General features: G+C 45.2%; 1 protein-coding gene across 6 annotated transcripts in view; it reads left to right on the top strand.

The window, feature by feature from the left end:
* The window catches only part of DOCK9 (dedicator of cytokinesis 9), a 298,290-nt gene that overhangs the window by 29,515 nt on the left and 247,845 nt on the right, over positions 1-20,930 (top strand). The gene's annotated exons all lie outside the window — the stretch shown is intronic.

Below are 20,930 nucleotides of genomic sequence, written 5' to 3'. Positions count from 1 at the left end.
CTTCTTTACCACTGAGCCACCGGGGAAGCCCGAATTGTATCTTAATAGATTTGTTTAAAAAATGTAAATTTTATCCTGAACTTGGTTGGGGTCGCCTGAAGGATCCTCAGCAGGCTGCTGACATGGTTGGATTTGGTTTTGGAAGATCATTCTGGCTGCAGGGAGAGTAGCTTGGAAAGGTTGAAACCAGAGGCAGGCATCCCTCTAAGAGACTGCTGGCTTCAACTAAGGAAGTGGCAGTGGGAATGACAGGAAGTGGACAGTGAACTTAACGGCGCTCAGTGATTGATTAGATGTGGACGGGGCAGAGGTGGGGGCCCTCAAGGGCTGTGCCTGTATGCCCAGCTTAAGCCACAGGTACAGGAGCAAGCAGGTGACCTCAGCACGCCTACAGTGGGACCTACTGAGATATCTACTCAGTATAGAGGTGCTGAGTAGGTGGTTGATACAGAGCTCAGGATCCAAAACCTCAGGGGGGCTGGTTAAAAATGCAAATTCTTAGACTTCGCTTTATGTGTATTAAGTTGGTATCTCTGGTCAGGGTGGATCTACCCCAAGAGTTGGACATGACTTAGTGGCTAAACAGTAACCTAATTTAAGGCCTCCCTGTGGATATAGCTCGAAAGGAAGGGAGTGGTGTGAAATTTCCTATGGAGAGACTCTGGAGGAGAAGAGAAGTGGCTCCATCACCATTGATGGGCTCGGTGGTGGAAGAGGAGACCTCACAGGGGGTCTGGACCCTGAGAGATACGAGGCATCCAGGAGGTTGGGGTGTTGGGGAAGCCAGGAAGAGTGTTTCAAAGCATGGACACATGAGCTTGTCATAAGCTTCTGAGAGGTCAGGTAAGGTAATAGATGCAAACTGTGTGTTGGATTTACCGACGAGGTGGTGCTGGGTAAGGGCCGTGGATGGTGCAGACATGTCCCCAGAGCAGGGCTGGCATGGGGCTCCACAGGAGGTCCTGGGGTCCTTGCAGGGACAGAGTGCGGGTGTTGATGGGCAGTACCACCCAGCATGCTCTCCTTGGCTCTGCTCCATTCCACAGCTTGGCCTCACTGGAGCATGATAGATACGTCCAAGGGCCTCCGCTGGGTGAGTTTTTGACCAGGCAGCTTGGGGAAAACCCTTGGTTAGTGGCTCTGGCCTGTGAGACATATAGAGCCTGGTTAGGGTAAGGAAAGATGCAGCCTTAGGGCAGAAGGTCCTGGGGTCGCTGACACAGGTAGATGTCCCGTCTGGGTTTTCACTTGACCTGGTTGAGCCCAGTGGCACAGCCTGTGTCAAGATGTCAGGTAATGCCATATGCATGCCTGCTTAGTTGCTCAGTCGTGTCTGACTCTTTGCAACCCCAAGGACTGTAGCCTACCAGGCTCCTCTGTCCATGGGATTTCCCAGGGAAGAATACTAGAGTGGGTTGCTGTTTCCTCTTCCAGGGGATCTTCCTAACTCACGGATCAAACCCACATCTGTGTCTCCTGCATTGCAGGCAGGTTCTTTATCCATTGAGCCATCGGGGAAGCCCCGGACTGCTATGCTATAGGTCTAAATGGCTAAGACTGGGGTTTTTGAAGTTGAGTATTTCATATTTTTCTTGGTATGTGGGTCATGTTTGGTTTTGGGAGAGATATTATACAAATACCTGAAATAGCCCTCCCAACCCTGATTTTGCCTTTTGAAATATTGTCCAATACAAGTTAGGTGATTCTCTTAGAGTTGTGAATGTAGATCTCATCAGTTTTCAACATAACAAAATTAACGGTGTATTGTCAGTATAAGAAAAATCAGTGCGAAAGAAAGTGTCTTCAAACTCAGTTAAATACATGTCAAGTTGTTTACTGTTTAAGCACGAGCGTCTTTTAGTCTCTTGTAAGCCAACATGGAACTCCACGTCTGCTTATCTGTGTTTTTGAAACCACTATCCCTTAAGGAGGTTTTACTTATTGTTTCAAAGAGCTTTGAAGCTGTTCCACTTTTAAATTTATAATATGCACACTTAACCTTAATCTTATAAGGTACAGTTTTTTCTTTATTAGAGGCAGCACGGTAGTGTTAAAGGCAGGACATTAGTATTACAGAAACATTTAAATGTCCAAATAACTATTCTTTTATTTGGAGGAAAATTGTGTAATAGCAAGATGTGGAAGTCCCCTAAATGCAAAATTGACCCTAAGTCAGTGGTTTAGTAAAGAAATCAGAGATGAAAACCAGTCAACCAGCTCAAGCCAGGACTTCCCCTACCTGAGTGGCAGGGTAATGATTTTTAAATTAGGGCTTTAAAAATATCATTTCCCCCCTATTCTATGGTATCTATTTTGTGCTTGCAAGATTTTATACCCAAGGTATCTTTCGCCTGGTATTTTGGACCAGTTCTTTAGTGTGACTGCTGAAAATCTTTGTATTAATTTGGAATTTTGGTTCCAAGTGACATAAGTCAGTCTAAGTAATTTAAATGAAAAAGGACAGTCAGTATATTATAAAGGTGCAGGGTGTCTCCCAGAGCCTTAGGGGAGTGATGCAGCTGGGTGTATCTAGGGGTTTCCCAGCCTTCAGTAAACTCTCCCTTATCCCTGCTGTTCTCCTTAAGGTTTTGAGTCCTTCTCTACTTGGAGATTGCCTTGCTTTGCTCCCAGTCTTGTTGTGGTTCAGTCACTAAGTTGTGTCCAACTCTTTGCAGCCCCATGGGCTGTAGCCCGCCAGGCTCCTCTGTCCTCCACTGTCTCCTGGGGTTTGCTCAGACACATGTCCATTGAGTCAGTGATCATCATTTCTAACTATCTCATCCTCTGCCTCCCCTTTCTTCTTTTGCTCCCAATCCACGTGGTGGGAAATGGCAGTCTTGAGAATCCAGCTACTTGACAAGAGACTGGCCCATCTATGATACCCACAAGGAGGGGACCTGGATTGGATCTGATGACCATACTTAGAACCTGCCTCTGTAGCTGGGGCCTCGGGTCATTGTAGGAACATGGCTTCAGGGAGCCCCACGGCTACACCTCTGGTTTTGTAAGGCTACTTACTGCCTTTTGTCAGAGCAAGGGACTGCTTCTTGGCCCCAGGGACGGACTGGCCTGGGCCGCCTTCCAACCTGTTCTGGCATGAGTGAGCCCGCCCTGCTATGGAGGGGGTTATAGGAAAAGGGGCGTTTCAGAAAAAAAAGCGTGTGATGGGGCTGAGGGAAGCGCTGGGCAGCCATCCAGCAAGTGTTCACTTCACAACACCTATTTTAACTTAGACAACAGAACTGGGGAGGACAGTTTGTTGTCCCCCAAAATATAAATCCATTCAGAAATGACTTGTAGATTGTCGTTTCTTTGTTCTGGATGACTAGGAGCTGGTTTTACTCACAGTGAAGCCTGGGCCACACCCAGTTGAATCATTACAGACATAACATCTTTTTTCCCCTCAGAGTTTATACTGTACAAAAAAAATTAGTTATCTTTTATAAGGATATTAACATATCTATATAATATTTTGAATGTTTAGTATTTAAGTCTCCCCTTGATGTTTTCCATTAAGATTTGTTTTAAAGGACAAGCTCAAAAACAACTTCCTCAGCACCATTTAAGGTTCCAAAGCAGTGTCAAACAATTAAGTTGCTAGGTGCCCAGGGGGAAGTTAAATTGCCTATTATTAGTCTGTATGGCAAAACTACTCTCACAGTTGCATTTTCATATATTCTAAAAATGGTCCATAAGTATATCTAGTGCTTTCTTCCTAAGAAAAAGAAAAAAAAATTTTCCAGGGAGGCACTTGTGTTCACTAAACTGGAAGAAGACCTTCTGGAATTTAAATTTGTCATCTTCGAAGCATTTGGTGTGGAATACAATAACCAGACGAGGTTCTGTTTCATTCAGCTACAAAGGCACTTTTGTTAAAATTCCTCGTCCCTGCGATGCTAGTGCAGCCCATACTCGGTTCGGAGGGTGCTTTGGGAAAGCGCGGCTTATTTCGGAAAAAGCGCAGATGCCTTGGGCTAGGAATTTACAATAGGCCTCAGATTCTGGGTCTAGCACGGCATACTTCTAGGATCGTTCCGAGCTCTCTTCTCCGTATCTGCTGTCTGTCTGCATTTAAAGCTGGAGAGAGGCTGTACAGGCTTATGAGGGAGTCCTGTTGAAAGCCTGGAGAAAGGTTAGGAACTTGGGTGCAGAGTAGTAATTAATATAATTGATTACGTCGCTTAGGTCCTGTGTAATTGCATATCGTTTTCCATTAAAATCCCAATCCAAATTCCTTGTACCTCTTTTCCCCTCAGCCCTGTGTTTCTGGCCCGACCGCAGTTAGCTGAGTGCTTGCCAGGCTGCCCTTTCTTCCAGTCCCTGCCCGCCCTCCATCTCCAAGCAGAGAAGCCCAGCTGGCTTTCCCTGCCAGGTGTCCTGAGATGTCCTTCCCCACTCGCCCCCCGCCCAAACAAACACCCCCTCTCCTAGGAGAAGAATCCTGCTTCCACACAGGGATGCAGATCTTGCTTTTGAAAGTTTCTAGAAAGCTCCTTTAGCATTGGTCTTCGGCAGAAGGAACCCTGTCCCACACGGAAGGCAAATTACTCCCCCCCATTCTATTTCTGGAAAATTTATTGAATTTCAAGCTTGCACACAAAGGCAAGACTGAAAGCAGGGAGTGCTGTGCACCCTTCACCCAGGCGCCCTAGGTGTTTACAGTGGGCACAGTTATTACTGACCATCTTCCTGAAAGAGCACGGGCGAAGGATGAACCAGGTGTGATTTCCTCCCTAGTCTGAAATCCCACTAGTCTGACTTCCCAGTACTTCTAGGCCTTTTTTCCCTTTCCTTTCCCTTTTTTTTTTTTTTTTTAACTCTATCTGTTTATTTGTGTACTTATATCAAACACTATTTAATATTGCAGCCTCTGAAATTCCCAGTGCAGAGCTAGTGAGAACGTGGTTTCCCCTGTTACTCTGTAAAACCTGCTTCACAGTGATTTGCGTTATTTCTGCTGTCATGAGCTCAGTGTCTCTCTGCTGTTTCGGATGTACTAGGATTCTGGGTTCAGCTATCTTGGCCTCAGTCCTAGGTGGTAATGGGTCACATGCGCCCACCTTCTTTCACATTTTCAGCTAGGTGAGAGGCTAACCTACCGTAAGAGTCTTAGAGAATGGAGAGGAACATTTTCTGTGTTATAATTATAAACCGAGTCTTCATTTTTCTAGGTGAGCACACTGATATTTGTAATTTCGCAACCTTTGGGGTTTATAAATAGATCCGATAATCCCCATGAACTAGATTTCGGAGCAGCCCAGCAGAAGAGCCACATCCTTTGACATACTCCAAGTATCGCAATGTCTTTTATGGTGGAAAAGGAGAAAGATGAAAATGATGCTATATAAAAATTCACTTGGGCTTCTCCATGGTCCCTTTTTCTTGCTTGATGTGTTGGGGCAGATCATCTCTGAGATGTGGCTTTTAACCTGCCTTAGCCCCATCTGTTGTGTGTTTTTTCAGTGCAGAATGACCCTTATTCTCAGAACCATCTGATATTTTCTTGGGAGTAGGGAGGTGAGGGGCACAGGTGGGCACTGGGAGCTTTGCTTCCCTTGGTGATAACCCTGAGTTCGCGTTATCTGATGGGCCCAGGGCACAGGCACTGTCTATCTCAGGGGACCAGGTAACGGCTTGAGGTTTCCTAGTTACAGTAACTGATCCTGACTCCAGGCCATGGCAGGAAGCAGATTCCTCTAGCAGTTACTGAAACCTGGGACCCTGCTTTTTTTATTCCTTGGTCCTGGTATCCGAGTTACAGAGGTCCCTGCTATTCTCAGAAAGTTCTTACTGTTGATTTTAAATAAAACCAGGTGACATTTTGGATCAAGTGGCTTATAGAAAGAATATCTTTGAAAACAATTTAATGCAAGTACATTAAATTTGATTAAATTGAATTTAAAGAATTAAATTTATAGTCTTAAGCTTTTTCTTAAAAATCTAATGTGATATTTTGAAAATAGGTATCAGAGTTGCTGGGTCTTTTTTCCCTCCTCCCCCTTTGACAAACGTGATTAATGTGGGAAATTGTGGTAGCTGTTGCTACAGTTTTAATTAATGTACTGGGTATCCAAAATAGCTCAGTTGGGAGAGTGTTAGACTGAAGATCTAAAGGACCTTGGTGGCTCAGATAATAAAGAATCTGCCTTCAGTGTGGGAGATCTGGGTTCAATCCCTGGGTCGGGAAGATCCCCTGGAGAAGGGAATGGCTGTCCACTCTAGTATTCTTTTTTTTAATTTTTTTATTTTTAAACTTTACAAAATTGTATTAGTTTTGCCAAATATCAAAATGAATCCGCCACAGGTATACATGTGTTCCCCATCCTGAACCCTCCTCTCTCCTCCCTCCCCATACCATCCCTCTGGGTCGTCCCAGTGCACTAGCCCCAAGCATCCAGTATCATGCGTTGAACCTGAACTGGCAACTCGTTTCATACATGATATTATACATGTTTCAGTGCCATTCTCCCAAATCTTCCCACCCTCTCCCTCTCCCACAGAGTCCATAAGACTGTTCTATACATCAGTGTCTCTTTTGCTGTCTCATACACAGGGTTATTGTTACCATCTTTCTAAATTCCATATATATGCGTTAGTATACTGTATTGGTGTTTTTCTTTCTGGCTTACTTCACTCTGTATAATAGGCTCCAGTCTAGTATTCTTGCCTGAAAAATCCCATGGACAGAGGAGCCTGGCAGGCTACAATCCATGGGGTTGCACAGAGTCAGACATGGTGGTACCCACTGCTGCAGTTTTAAATAACGTACAAGTGACAAAACTTACCTTCTTTGCAATATTATAGGCTTGTGAATTTTTACTTTTCTCCTTTAACAAAGTCCTTGTGATGTCTGTGGTTTAAGTTACTGACAGAATTCTTGCCTGGCTTCAGTAGGAAAGGACAGTAGGAAAGTAAAACAGTGGAAATGAGGAGGGGAATGGTGGAGATGTCACAGTAATCCCTTTGAGGGGGCAGGTCGAAGCTGCCGCCCAGGACTGTTTAGAAACAGTGCTTGTGGAGACAGCTGAAAAACGGGGCTGAAAGGGGTGACGGCAAGGACTTCAGCCCACCATGTAATCCTGAGGCCTCAAAAATCTACCATTAGTCCTTCATTTAGTTGTGTTAAGCACAGCTTTCTTCCTGTGAACTCCTTTATGGAGAATTTATGTCTAGGAGCAATAATGCCTCAACTCACTAGTATCACAGTACAAATTCATTTCTCTGTGAGATTTTCTGATTAAATTTTCGATGAGATAATTGTCCTTTGAGGTAAAAGAGGCCATAGAAAGGGGGAAGAGCACAGAATGTGAGAGCAGCTTCGTAAAGCTTCCCAGTGACCTTGGTTCAAGGCTGGGTTAGCAATAGATTGGAAATTTCACTATCAGAGTCATTTCTGGCAAGAATGGATCTGCCGTGATCCAAAGCAGCTTTTATCTATCCCTAATTTTATATTCTAATCTGGGAAGACAAAGGATGGTGTGTATAAAATATCTGGCTTAAGCTTTGGCACCTTACAGGCACTGAATTTTTGAAGCCTCTTAAAAATGTTATTGGTAGTTATCAATAACTAATAATATGGTTTTACTCTCAGTTCAGTTCACTCGCTCAGTTGTGTCCGACTCTTTGTGACCCCATGGACTGCAGCACGCCAGGCTTCCCTGTCCATCATCACCACCTCCTGGAGCTTGCTCAAACTCATGTCCATTGAGTCAGTGATGCCATCCAACCAAAGGCAAAGGCCTTTTGGGTAAAAAATGTTACAATAAACCCCGTATTATCTTTTTTCCTTGGAGACTGAGGCAAGAGGATAAATGAAGAAATTGATACTTGGAGTAGAGAGTATTTTATATGTTGATCATTACTCCTTCAGAGAGTCTAGGGAGATGGGGAGCCAGCGTGGGAGTCAGCTGGGTGCTAGCCTGTGTTTTACATGAGATTCTTCCATCCTGCCTCAGGCCCAGGTGGTGGGCAGCGAGCCAGGGGCAGTGGTCCCTGTGGAGGAGAGGAGGCTAGGGTTCTTCCTTTGCTGGCTGTCCGCCATACCTGGCAGGTGTCTCAGGGTTTCCGCGTGGAGTGGTCCGCTTATGCCTCTTCCCTCCACCGCACGCCCCGGTTCTGCTGGCACCCACGTGTTTCCATGAGAAGACGACCATGCTGAGATGCCAAGAGCTAATGACTTATGGTAATTAAGGATGTTTTGAATCTTTAAACAGGAACAGTCCCTTGGCTGAATATCAGTTTGGCATTTGTTGCTCCTTGAATTTCTTCTTTATTTTCAAAAAAGCCAGCTCGTTTCTCTTTCCGAGGAGGTATTTCCTGTAGTCCTTGTATTTTTGTGGGCAAATGTATCCTGAGGGAAGTTCAGCAGATTCTGAATTTCGACTTTTTCTTAGCCCTTGGAGGAGTGAAGTATCTTTATCTCCCAATTGGAGACATAGTTTGTTTTTATTTTTTTACATTAATTTATTTTTAATTGGAGGATAGTTGCTTTACAGTGTTGTGTTGGTTTCTGCTGTACATCAGCATGAATCAGCCATAGGTGTACATGTATTCCTTCCCTCCAAACCTCCCTCCCACCCCATCCCAGCCCTCTAGGTTGTCACAGAGCGCTGGGCTGAGCTCCCTGTGTTACACAACAGCTTCCCACTAGCTATCTGTGTTGCATATGGTGATAAATATATTTCAATGCTGCTGCTGCTGCTGCTAAGTCGCTTCAGTCGACTCTGTGCGACCCCACTGACGGCAGCCCACCAGGCTCCTCTGACTCTGGGATTCTCCAGGCAAGAACACTGGAGTGGGCTGCCATTTCCTTCTCCAATGCATGAAAGTGAAAAGTGAAGATGAAGATGCTCAGTTGTGTCTGACTCTTCGCAACCCCATGGACTGCAGCCCACCAGGCTCCTCCATCCATGGGATTTTCCAGGCAAGAGTACTGGAGTGGGCACTCTCTCAAAGTGCCCCACCCTCTGAAACATAGTTTTTTATTTGCTGAGTTTTGAGAGGGTTTATATACTTTGTGGCTCATTCTTAGCAGCTGGGGTCATTTTTGTCTGGGTATTGATGTAACTGCAGGTAAAAAGGATGACTATGGTGAAGGAGACAGACTGCTTTCTGCAGCTGGTTCAGGCCCTCCCAGGGACTGTCCCCACCATTCCTGTCTCTGCTTTCTTTGATTTGCTCCTTTGATTGGCCTATCTATCAGTGAATGACTTGTAAAGCATTCTCATAGCTTTAAGTTCTGGGTGTTAAAATAACCATGGCGGTTGGGGGAAGGATAAATTAGAAGTATGGGATTAATAGATATATCCCACTACATATAAAATAGATAAATGGCAAGAACTTACTATAATGCACAGGGAACTACGCTCCACGTCTTGTAATAACCTATAATGGCAAAGAATCTGAACAAAATATGGATAATTGAATCTCTATGTGACTTCCCTGGTGGCTCAGACGGTAAAGCGTCTGCCTACAGTGTGGGAGACCTGGGTTCGATCCCTGGGTGGGGAAGATCTCCTGGAGAAGGAAATGGCAACCCACTCCAGTACTCTTGCCTGGAAAATTCCATGGATGGAGGAGCCTGGTGGGCTACACCCCATGGGGTCGCAAAGAGTCGGACACGACTGAGCGACGTCAATGTCAATGTCAATGTTGTACTCCTGAAACTAACGCCGTATAGCAAATCAGCTCTACTTCAATTAAAAATAACCCCCTGGAATTTGTTTGGATGATATTTTCCTGGGTACGAAAGATGCAGACTTAGGTTCTTGTTCGGGATTGGCAGGGAAGGGGGGAGGATGAAGAGGCCTCCGGCCCTAGGCCCCAAACCTGGGGTGAGATGCGTGTCCCAGGCTCTGAGGCAGTCTGAGGTGTGTGTGCAGGAAGAGTGAGGATGTGTGGAAATCAGTGAAGTAGGAAGCACTAACTGAGCTTTGGACCCAAAGAGCTGGGGGAGATAGGTGGCCCAGAGGTCACGGTTTTAATTGCCGGCTCCCAGCTGGTAAAGGGCACGTGGAGCCGGCCACAGAGCAGAGAGCTGGGTGAGGTGTCCCCACCTTCCAGGTGCTGTCTTTCCTGCTGCACCAGGTGACAGCGGAGGGACTGACGGCGGTGAATCCACAGAGGGCAGTGGCTCCCACACCCTAGCCTGCTGGACGGAGGGGCCCCGGCAGAGGTGGGAGGGGGGTGAGAGCGAGGGCGGGAGGGTGGAAGGCAGTCTCCCACCTGCTCCTCACCCTTCTTCTTCCACTTGGGGAAATGGGCTTGTCAGGCTTGGCTTCAGGCATTGGGCAGCTGTCTCTGAAAAGGTTTGCTCTTTGATTTGAAGGGTCAGGCACCTTTGCATCAGAGAAGAACCAACATTTGGGGTGGTCTTGTGTCTGAAATAGGATCCAGTTTGAGAGCCAGAGGCACTTTGGAGTGGGTCGGGCTGCAGCTGCTCCAGGTTATAGATGAAGAGATAGATGAAGAGAGCTTATGGGACTTGATGATGGTGTCTGGAACATAGTGGGTGCTTATGAAGTGTTTACTGAGTGGCCGGGCGAGTCAGTGAGTCATTGAGGATCACGCCATGGCTGATTCACGTTTCTGCTCTCTTAGGTATTTCTTCTGACATATCACCCCAAAGCTGTCTTGTTTATATTTCTCCTACAGGCCTGAAGTATGGGGTAAAGTATAGGCACTGGGTTATAATGAAAACATCACTGAAGTTTTATCTGCTGCTTTGTGACACAGTATAAACTACACATTCCAGGGTGGGGGAGGGATAAATTAGGACTTTGGAATTAGTGTATATAAACTACTATGTATAAAATAAACTGTATAACACAGGGAACTATAGTCAATATCTTATAATGAACCATAATGGAAAAGAGTAGGAAAAGAATACACACACACACATGTGTATGTGCACAAAGAACTACATATTCCATGTGTGTTTCAGTTTTTCATTTTCAAGTTTTTACTCACTTTCTACTGTTGGAAATTTTCGGCAAGATCCAAACTGTAATCCGATGTCATTTTACATTCTGAGGCTTAAATATCCTTGATAAACTTGGAAAACTTTGTAAGTTATTTAAAGTATTTTTGCTATATTTGTTGCTATGTTTTTAGCTATAATGAGGATATTGGCCTAAGAGAGTATCTATAGCAGTGGTCCTCAACCTCGCCAGCACCAGGTACTGAATTCATGGAAGACAGTTTTTCCACGACTAGGGAGGTCGGGGGATGATTTCAGGATGATTCAAGCACATTACGCTTTTTGTGCACTTTATTTCTATTATTATTACGTTGTGATGTACAATGATGTGATTCTGCAGCTCACCATAATGCAGAGTCAGGGGAGCCCTGGACTTGTCCTGTGCCCAGGTGGTAATGCCAGCCGTGGGGAGCGGCTGTAAATACGCAGGAAGCTTTGCTCACTTGCTCGCCTGCAGCTCACCTCCTGCTGTGTGGCCCACCTCCTAAGAGACCTTGGACCGAGACATCCTCTTCCATGGCCTAGAGGTTGGGGACCCCTGATCTCCAGCTTTGATGATCTTGAAAGATCAACAGTTTCCAAATGAAATTCAATGTTTTGTGTTAGGGATCATTAACTGGCTATAGTATATGTCTTATCTTCAATTATCTGATACACCAGTAACCTTTAACTGGCACCCTCAAATCAGATTTGCCTTTTTCTGGTACGTCCTTACCCGCTGGCTGAGGCAAGCTTCCTGAAGCTCTGGGCTGGCCAAGGTCTGATGAGACACCTTGGCATCACCTGCTACCTCCGCTTGGCAAGATACCCTGAGGTTGGAAGGTGAGGGGGTGGGGAGGGTGTATGAGTTCAGAGGTGTTGTAAACATAGTCACACGAACTCAGTGTTACTGTTGATGAATTTTTGCTTCATGGTTGGGCCTCCCCTCCCAAATTCTTGAGACTACCCATTGATTACTCTGCCAGTTAGAACCATGAAATGGAGGGATTTATTGAGGTCCATATAATGCCAAAAAGTATTTTTTACTCTTCATTTTCATTCCATATTCAGGCATATGATTTATCAGCTAGTATTAGTGCATGCTAAGTCCCTTCAGTTGTGTCCAACTCTTTGCGACCTTGTGGACTGTAGCCCGCCAGGGTCCTCTGTCCATGGGATTCTCCAGGCAAGAATACTGGAGTGGATTGCCATGCCCTCCTCCAGGGGACCTTCCCAACCCAGGGATAGAACCTGCATCTCTTGTGTCTCCTGCTTGGCAGGCATGTTCTTTACCACTAGTGCCACCTAGTAGCAAAGCTAAATTTCAGTGATTGAAATTTCACTTTTTGGTACTTGACATCTTTACCTTACACATTGGGAAGTCATGAGAAACTCTCAGTGATGGAGTAAGATTATAAAGTGTATTACTTAACCTTACACAGGTAAAAATAGTGACTGTGTGAGCACAAGAGTTTTGTTTGTGTGCTTCCTTATCTCACATAGCACAAAGTTGATTGAAAATGCTTAGAAAGGGTACATTTAGAAAATCTGCATATTAGATACAGAGGGAACTCAGGAGAAGTCACTGAAAGGATTTGCCTCTGAGGAGCAAGGCTGGGAGTGGAGTGGGGTGAGCTTGCTTTTCAGTATAAGCCCTTTGGTAGTGTTTATGTTTTTTGTTATGTGCATATGTTACTTTGGTGGATACAAAACATATATTGTTAAAAATTCCAGCTATCTTCTGGCCAGAGTAGGGCCAGACAGTAGCAGAGTGATAAAGTTGCGCAGTGGGAGTACGGCATGAAGTTTGGGATGCCTAGAGTCCTGTCTCCAAAGCTCACAGATTGGTGAAAATCTCGCCAGAGCTTTGTACGTGGAAAGGCAAACAGAGAAGTAAACCAAGAAGGAAAGACAAACAGAGAAGTAGACCAAGAAGCAGACAGCGGTGGGTCGTTTTTCAGCTCCTCCTCTTCGACCTCGAGCCTGATGGGATGCGTCGTCCGTCACTGGGCACCAGTGTTGGATCAGCGCTTGTGCTGCCACTGTGGCCCCGGAGCTGCCCATGGCTGGGGGACTTGCCGGGGCGAGAGCTTGTGGCAGAGCCGATTACTGGCCTAGCAGGAGCCCTGCCGATGAGGAGTCCTGCACTCCTGGACATGAAAGCAAGAAAGTGAGTTACAAATAGGAGAGGGGAAAGGAAGGGAGAGTGAAATGTTGAGTTACAGGGATGCTTTGCAGGAAAGGATGTTGCTTAAAGCTGGTGCTTCTTTGAACCACTGATTTGAGAACAAGTTTGACCGTGGAGTTTAATTTTTTGTTTCATTACTTTCATACCACACCCTAGAGTGAAAAACAAAGAAAGTATTAAAGAAAATATTCTTAGACCTGAAAAAATAATCCCTGATTCTTGTTGTCTGATTCCAGGACCTTGACAGTCACAAACCTGCCTAGGGACAAACTTGTATGGTAGGGGCATCTCTCAGTCTGGTGGCTCTTTCTAGAATCTGTGCAGTTCTTCTTCTTAAGGTGGTCCCGTAGGAAAGGCTGTGTGTTCTGAGGAGATGAAGACTAGAATATTTACTTTTTTTTTGTTTTTGCAAATAGGCCATACTTTACTTCCAGGGTCAACTGGCATGTATTTTAATAGCACATCATCTTGGGAAATTTATAATTGAGCAAAGTGTACTGAAAGGCTTGGCTCAGTTTATTTATTTGGCTTCCAAATGTGAGTCCAACACAGCCACCAAAAAAATGGCATAGATTTCAGTGGCTCTTTGACATTGTTTTAAATAAACATTTTGTCTGTTAACTCTTAGGGATACAAGAGAGTAAACTTGGTTTGCTCAGCTTTTGCTCTCTCTTCATCCTCGCCCTGACAGGAGAGGAAATTTCAGGATGGATTTTTCACCTGAAGCATCACCTCAAGGGAAGTCCGGTGGTTAAGACTTTACCTTCCAATGCAGGGGATGTGGGTTCAGTCCCTGGTCAGAGAGCTGAGATCCCACATGCCTCATGGCCAGAAAGCCAGAGCATAAAACAGAAGCAAAATTGTAACAAATTTAATAAAGACTTAAAAAAATGTCTTTAAGAAACACCCAGAGCTACTTCTTGTAGCATCAATGCAATGAAAGTAAGCATAGGTTATTTCCGGGGCTAAGAGCTATGGGTCACGGGAGTTGGATATAATGAAAAGGAAAAAGCAAATGGTGGAATCAGGCAGAGATACCCATATCTGAGTCTATACTCTGAGTAAAACCGGTTTCAAGGGTGTGGGTGAAGTGCATTCAAGGTATTTAATACTGCAGTGAGTCAGAGTGGCTCTGCAGGACCCCCCGCCCCCATGCCCCTCAACTTTCCTATTGACCGGGCAAGTTCTACAGGCTGTTTGCCGCCAAGACAGGGCCTAAAAGTTGGGCAACCATTTAATTGTTGTTTTCCAGAGTAGAGCCAAAGCAGGGTTAGCACACTGGTTGTAAAATCCTTCCTCCTTTTGAAAACCTCAAAACCAACAAACTACTTCCGTTCTTAATTTCTGAGAGGGCGAATGATGAGGCCTAGCCCTTGGTTATGGGACATGAGTGGCCCTGAGGTCAGGTTCCTCCTCCTCAGAGCATGTGGGCATCGATCCAGCAAAACCTGCTGCTGGGCGTCCCACCTTCCCTGGAGGAAAGGTGACTTTGGAGAGGTCACTCAGCTGGGTTCTGCGAGTCTGGGGTCACCGGGTTAAAAAGGAGTTCCCTCCTTTTCTGTCTGCTCTAAGGTTTCCTGGTTGTTTTCTTAGTGGCAGTGATATCAGTTCTGCTGTATACCCGCTAGGTGTTGAGGGGACACTTGTAAATAACACTCAGTGCTATTTGCTGGGTTGCCTACAGGTTTCTTTGATAACCATTTAAAAAAAAAAGCTGATTAACATAGTGAGGCAAGTTTTGTAGAAGATCTGTCCACCTGGGTGCTACTCAGTGGCTTGTGGGTGATGATTTTATGAGTTGGATGAGGTGGGAGGTTTCCTTCCTTTTTTTTCTTCTGTGTGGTAAAATCTTGTCCTCCTGTTGAAAAACATTGGGAGAAATGGGAATGTGTGTGTTGCCGGGGGAGGGGTGGGAAGGTGTGGGGTGGAAGTGTGTGTGTGATGACAGCAGCTGAGCTTATAATCGGGCAGGTTCTTTTAGTGTAACTTCTACTTATGGTTTTAATAACTGCATTGTACTAATAATTTGGGGGAAATGATTGCCCTTGTCTTCAACCTGTTGCCCATATGGAAATGATCTCTAAGGGAGCCCAAAGCAAGTGTCTTTTAAGTTGCTCTCCAAGTTTTTGGATTTCCAATTCCCTTTTTTAGTGTGTGTGTCAAAATTTGCACTGTGGTAAAGCATCAGTGAGTCGTCACTCTGTGTTACTTTCAAGAAGCAGAAAGTCACGCTTGTTTTTGTGCATAGCGGCCTGGTCTGTTGTTCCTTTCCAGTGGCCACCTTGTGCTGGTCCTGGGTGGTGTGGGTCTGGCCGAGGCCCGAGGCCAGGTGAGAGGGCATCTGTTGTCTGCAGAGCTCGAAGCATCTCAGCTACGGGAAGCATCTGCTGCTCCAGGAAAGCCTGCACTGAGCACTTCTGGACGTCCTGTGGTATACCTGCGAGCTGCCCAGGGAACACACATAAATAACCCGGCTCCAGCTGCCGAGTTGCCCGCAGGCTTGTTTCTTGCGCCGGTGAGTCCAGCAGTCTCAGGAGAGCTGGCTGATTGTTTCCCTCAGTGTTGGTGCTTAAGATCAGTTGGTGTCATCAATGTGGGGCGTGAGCAGTCAGGCTGGGCCCTGGGTCTCCACCTATGAATTTCAGCAATGTCGCAGGAGCAGTTGAACGTGCTTGACGACCAGCAAACCATGACCGAGCCTCCCCGAGCCATTGTTAGCAGATACTTTATAGCAGAATTAATGTGTCGAATAAGAATCACAGTAATTAAATGTAAAGGAGAAGTCCGTGCTCATGTCATTCATTCAGCAAACATTTACTAGAGGCCTCTGGCACCAGACGATGCTTACCCCTGCCTTGTAGAAAGGTGGGCACATCAGTGTGGTCCCAACTGCAGTGAGGCCCACATAGAGGTCTTGGAGGGCTTCAGAGAGGGGCTGAGCTGAGAAGGGGCAGGGAATTGGTGCTTTGGGTGAAGGGGTCAGTTCCCCTTCACAGTTACCCTCCTACTTGCACCATCTTCCTCAGATCCCTCTGGGCTGTTCTCTCTCACCTTGCCCCACCTTTGGTGGATAAGGGATAGAGGTGGTCCTTGGCAGCTTCACTTTCATCTGCCTCATCTTGCTCTTGGGTCCTGTTTGTGTGCGCGCCTGTCTGCCTTCCTGTCTGCCGGCTGAGTTCTGTCTCCTCAGTGAGAGAAAGCTGGAGGGGCTGACATCCCAGGACAGGAAGCTGTAGAGGAGAGCCTGTCCAGGATGTCTGGGGCAGAGGGCCAAATGTGTGCCCACCCAGGCGACTGCAGTTGCTTCAGGGCCAGTTCGCAGGGAAGTTCAATTTCCAAGGCAAGGAAAAGACAGCATGATATCTTCCCAGTCTCTTTCTTTTGCCTCCAAGTCATGTTGTGACTGTAGGGGGTTTGAGGATTTGGGGGCTGACCAAGGAAAAAGGCACAACCATGAGAGGCAGTAGTAACACGCAAGCTTGATTGGACAGCGCTTGGACAAAGTTGTATGAGACCAGCTAGCCAGAGGCTTCCAGCCAGGGGAGCACCATTCAGAAAGGGAGGAGGGCTGGGGACTCCCCTCCCCGGAGTGGGCTGGCTGGCGGGGTGGTGGCTGGAAGGGGCTCACATGTTGAAGTGACCTTGCTCAGCGGCAGAGTGCTCCGAGAGCCCTAGCAACTTATAACTGTAAGATCCCACCTTGTCAATGTCAGGTGGTGTTCTGTGGGTTCTGTAAAGCAGCCTCATGGTTAGAAATCTGCTTGTTTGTTTTCAAAATAATCAAATGTGTGAAAAATGAGTTTGATGCCAGTGGGCTCTTGAGCTAACCAGTCTCAGCCTGATTTCTTCTTTCTTCAGCAGTGAAGAAATAAATGACCCTGGGGCCAACGCACAGAGGACATCTTTGCCTCATTTATGTAACACTGACACAGCGTTCTGTGCCACAGTTGAAAGCAAAATGTCTTAAACTGTAAACGTGTGAGGAGTTGTTACTCACTGGTGTTGACATAGTTTACTCAAAAGTTTGAAAACCTGTCCGGGTTCCTTCCTCCGTTGACTGGGGATCTTCAAGTCTGGGAAGCCTCATTCTGCCTGGCAGGATCAGGCCGGTGACCGGTGATGCACAGGAGGGCTGGACGGTGCGGTGAACTTACTCGGTGTCTGGCTGGGAGGCGCGGGGTGCAGGGAGAAGACCACGTTTAGTGGAGCCTGGGGTGTAGAAGGCCGCAGTGCCGTCTCTTGCTCCCTGATCCTCAAGTTCAGTTATGGTGCATCCGTGACTAAGTCGTAGGGTGGAGATTACACCTCCTCCCTTGGCAGTTGCTTAGAATTATTGGCTACAACAGAAATAAAGGTGCCTGACCCTCCGCTGCCAATAAAAGCCCACTAGAAAGTCCTTAAAACCACAGGGTTTCCTGTATTAATCATGTGGGTCTCTGTGTTTGTTTCCTATGGCTGCTGTAACAGATTATAACAAACTTGGTGACTTAAAACAACAGAGGTTTACTCTCTCAGCTCGGGAGCTCTCAATGTGAAATCTGGCTGGGCTCTGCTCCTTCTGAAGGCTCTCAGGGAGGTGCCTTCCTCGCCTCCTCCAGCTCCCGGGGACCCCCTCTTCCTGGGCCCATGGCTGCGTCACTCCACACGGCCTCTCTGGGTCTGTGTCTTCCCCTCTTCTCTCTATTATATGTAAGGACACTTGTCAGTGGACTTAGGGTCCATCTGGGTAATCCAGGATGATCTCATCTCAGTATCATTACATCCGCAGAGCCCCTTTTCCACAGATTTTGGCGGTTAGGAGGTGGACATATCTTTTCAGTACAGTCACTCAGTTGTGTCCGACTCTTTGCGACCCCATTGACTGCATCACACCGGGTCTCCCTGTCCATCCCCAACTCCCGGAGCTTGCTCAACCTCATGTCCATTGAGTCGGTGATGTCATCCAGCTATCTCATCCTCTGTCACCCCTTTCTCCTCTTGCCTTCACTCTTTTCCAGCCTCAGGGTCTTCTTTTCCAACCAGTCAGTTCTTCCTATTAGGTGGCCAAAGTATTGGAGCTTCAGCATCAATCCTTCCAATAAATATTCAGGACTGATTTCGTTTAGGATTGAGATCAAACCAGTCAATACTAAGGAAATCAGTCCTGAATATTCATTGGAAGGACTGATGCTGAAGCTGAAGCTCCCAATACTAAAAGCCATCTTTTGTTACACTGCTGACTTAAGCAGTGATAGTTACTTGGGGGTGAGGCGGGGAAGAGGCAGTTCCTCAGTGGGGCAGTGGGCAGGAAGGGGTTGGTCAGTATATTTATTAAGAGTGTGTCCTCCCCCTCCTCCCCCCAGTCTGCCCACCCTGCACGTTGTCATCGGCTCCTTTAGGATGCGAGCAGGCCTTCCCTCTGTGTGCCGTCCCTGAGGTCTGGAGCAGAATAGGAGCTCTCTGTGTTTGGCTCTATGTTTGGTGAATGAATACTTGAATTCTGGGGATCCATGAATGATTTATGCAGCCACTAGATATCTGGTGCAATATTTGGATTGAATTTTGAAGTAGTATAGTTTACTTAATCACTATGTACACACTTTGCTGAAATTTTTATATCTCTGACCATTTCTTCGGTTTCTCAGAAAGTCAGTGTCAGGTTTTTTTTTTTTTTCTATTTAGTTCTCAGCAATTCTTGTAGATATTCCTCTTGCTGATTGTGATAGAAAAAGAACTATGAAGTGATGTTATTTACGGGGTACTTACTATGCTTAGAGGTAGGTACTGCCTTTGTCACCATTTTAGAGATGGGAAAGCTGAGCCCTGGAGAGGTTCAGTAACTTGTTCAGGGTTACGTGCTGGTAAGAAGTGGAGCTGGAACTCCTCAAACCAGAGCTGTCTGACTCTAGAGCCCCTCCGGGTTTTGAGCACTCTCTCAGTAGTATCAGAAAAGTGTAACTCCCACAGGTGATTCAAACAGGAATTTGTAATCCAGGTATAATGGTGCTCAGCCTTTCTTAAGCTGTGGCTGGGCTGTTGGTTGAACATATGTGGAGGAGGAAACACTTGGAATCAGTTGCCAAGAATGGGCTTGTCTTCACCTTTCGTGCAGAAAACTTCTTCACTAGACAGAGACCCTCATGGGATTGAATTACCTCTTCTCCACTGCATTTCCTCTGCCCAGCATAGTGCTTGCTGAAAGACTGATAACCCCAAGGCATGGCTGGGCAGAGAGCAGCCACTGCACTATTGTTACCAAGATTCGATTGAAGTATTATATGTGTAACTTTCTACCAAGGTTTCCTTGTAATAGTTTCCCACAGTGTCATTTGAGAGAGGTTTTTAAAAAATTTATCTTTTGTTTTTAATTTTAGTAGTTAACAATGAAGCGACTCCCAAGTGTTAAGAAATGAAAACCATTTTTCTCTTCCTGTGAGTCATGGTTGACAGTAATGTCATTTAACTCGTACAGCCATTTTAATACCCATAAATTACAGAGCCTGTTTTATGAGCTGAGTGTTAAGACTTTTAAGGTCTTGTCTTATGTATTGGAGAGTTTACTAGCATAATTATTATGTGTACAAAACAATACATTTTCTAACTTCAAAAAGTGAAGTATTTTATTTACTAATCTATTGCCCACACAGATGTTGTTTTTTAAATAATGCATTTTAAAGTGTTAATCTATGAAAGATGTTTCCTGAAAACTTTGGTAATTCATCCTGGATATACCAAATACAATAGCACAGATTTTTATTTAGAAATTCTCTAGGAAAGCAAGTGGATATAAATTAAGTGAAATAAAAGTTAAACTACTGCTTCATATTTTACAGTTGTTCTGAGCATGATGTGGAATAATAGTTGTCATGCCCCAAATGTGCATGATTTCCAAGATAGCCAACAGATACTGTATTTGTTTCTCCCTGTGTTTGGAGACATTCTCATTCTGGAGTCAGGAGAATTTTCATTCATCCGCTGGTGCATGATAACTTCTAGGTACCACTTATCCTTTCCTTCTGTAATCCCCTTTGTAGAATATACACACTCACAGACTGAGTGTAAGTGTACTTTACCATAGTACACAAAAATGGCACACAGGAAAACTGAACCCTTATTTTTCAAAGGACGGAGAGGCTGAAATGCATGTTCTCCCCCCCCCCCTTTTTTTTTCAGAAATCAGTTTTGTTTTCACTTAAAAGTGGCATAATGTCAGGTTTTCATCTTAATAAATTGTAATACTGGGATATTTTAATAGCCTTAGCGCATGGTCTGAATTAGATTAGTTCAAGCTAAAAACATGTGTACATTTGAGAGACTGAGTGAAAATGCTCCAGTAAGATGTTTTGCCCGTAAGTAGTTTTATTGAGGATACCTGACGTACATTAATATGCACATACTGACAATGTAAAATGTGATAAGTTTTGACATATGTATACATCTGTAAAACAATCACCATATTCAAGACAAGGAACAGATCCGTCACCCCCTAAAGTCTCCTTGTGTCTTTTTGTACTGCTTTATCTTCTGAGGGAATCACAGATCTTTTTTATTATTATTATTATTAAAAATAATAATTACTATTATTTTTTTTTTTTTATAAAAATGCCAGCATACATTGCAGACTTTTTTTGGTGTGTCTTCTTTCTTTCAGCATAATTATATTCAGGTTCATTCATCTAGTTCATTTTTTTAAATTGATGAGTAACATTGGAGCATAAGGGTGTCCTATAATTGATCAGTCTTTCTAGTCACTTGGACATTTAGGTTGTTTTCAGTTTTTGTTTATTACAGATAAAGTTGCCATGA

Source organism: Bos grunniens, chromosome 12 (assembly GCF_055505025.1).
Source record: "Bos grunniens cultivar Pamir isolate PY7600 chromosome 12, Bosgru_T2T1.0, whole genome shotgun sequence".
Classification (NCBI taxonomy): Eukaryota; Metazoa; Chordata; class Mammalia; order Artiodactyla; family Bovidae; genus Bos; species Bos grunniens.
Note: the sequence above shows the minus strand (reverse complement) of the source record. Positions and strands in the feature narration are given on the sequence as shown.